At 47.2% G+C, this 1,336-nt stretch overlaps 1 pseudogene; it reads right to left on the minus strand.

Moving 5' to 3' along the window:
* Nucleotides 1-247: 247 nt before the first annotated feature.
* Nucleotides 248-1,067, minus strand: LOC112812752 (small ribosomal subunit protein uS5 pseudogene; annotated as a pseudogene).
* Nucleotides 1,068-1,336: the final 269 nt, after the last annotated feature.

Genomic DNA, 1,336 nt, shown 5'->3' on the forward strand with positions numbered 1-1,336 from the left:
TGCAATTCCAATGTGCCTCTTTCATATACAGTACAATATAAATGATACTCCCCGGAGCTGTCTGCAGCCTCATTGTTTTATATATTTAAATGAACTTGGCTTTCCTGCTAAACAACTGTATACTTTAATGTCCCTCATCTTTTATTTCAAATTAGTCTTTTTCAAGAAGAAAGGCAAATATTCTTTGTAAGTGTATTAATATTATTTTTTAACAGGCTTTAAATCACTTCATTTTTCTTGTATAAAACTATGTGGTGGCCACATCTGGAGCCTGGGTCCGTGTGGGTCTTTACAAGATGGCCAGTGAATTCCTGACAGGGAGACTTGGTGAATGCAGTCTCTTTCCAGAGGTCATAGGTGAGATAGCTGTAGGTCTTGGAAATGGCATCAAAAGTGGCCTTGGTGAAGTTGCCTAGGGTGGCAGTGCAGCCCTGGGCCGAGGTGTAGCAGGTGTCAATACCGGCCGTCATCAGTAGCTTCTTGGGCAGTGTGTCTGGGGGCAGGGATGAGGTGCACCAGCACAGAGCCACAGTGGCCAGTCACCTTGCATGGGACGGTAAGGGGCTTCCTGATCTTGTTTCCCCACTTGCTTTGCCCCACAGGGATGACGGAAAGCTTGGCCAGGAGGATGGCCCCACGGATGGCAATGGCTACCTCCCTTGGAGTACTTAACACCCAGACCAGTGTGTCGATTGTAATCTCCCATGGCAACAAATGCCCTGATCCTGGTCTGTTGGTCGGCTCGTGCCTGCTTTTGCCCAGGCAGAATCTTCAAAACCTCATCCTGGAGGGATGGCCTCCAGTTAAAAGACAATGATCTCAGAGTCCTTGATGGGCAGGGAGAAGAGACAGATCTCCTCCAGGGACTTGATCTTCATGCCCTTGACCAGGTGGCCCAGCTTGATGATGGGGATCCACTCCTTGTCCTCAGCCTTGCCTCCACGAGCTCCACACCTTAGCCCTGGCCCCAGTGCTGCTGCCAAAGCCTCCTTGGAGGCCAAGCCAGCCTCCCATTCCAGGGCCCTGGGCCCTCCAGGCCCTCCCACAGCACTGATGTCATCCCCCATTTGGTGTTTTCTTGAAGCAGGTAACAAATATTCTTTGTAAATTTTAATTATTTGTCTTTTCCACTATCATCTCAATAGTTTGCTCAGAACTGCAAGCTACAGAAACACTGAGACCAACAAATGATTATGTAGGATGATTATAGTTACCTAGGAATATAAGAATATGCACTGAAGTAGGTCATGCAACATTTTTCGCACGTGGCTCAGTTGTTTCTAGAACTATTTCCACAATCACATTAAACTCAGTATGCTTAACACAGAACTGATTC

This window comes from Callorhinus ursinus, unplaced genomic scaffold, assembly GCF_003265705.2.
Source record: "Callorhinus ursinus isolate GAN/ISIS: 27379988/994484 unplaced genomic scaffold, GSC_fseal_2.0 scaffold16, whole genome shotgun sequence".
In the NCBI taxonomy this organism is placed as follows: Eukaryota; Metazoa; Chordata; class Mammalia; order Carnivora; family Otariidae; genus Callorhinus; species Callorhinus ursinus.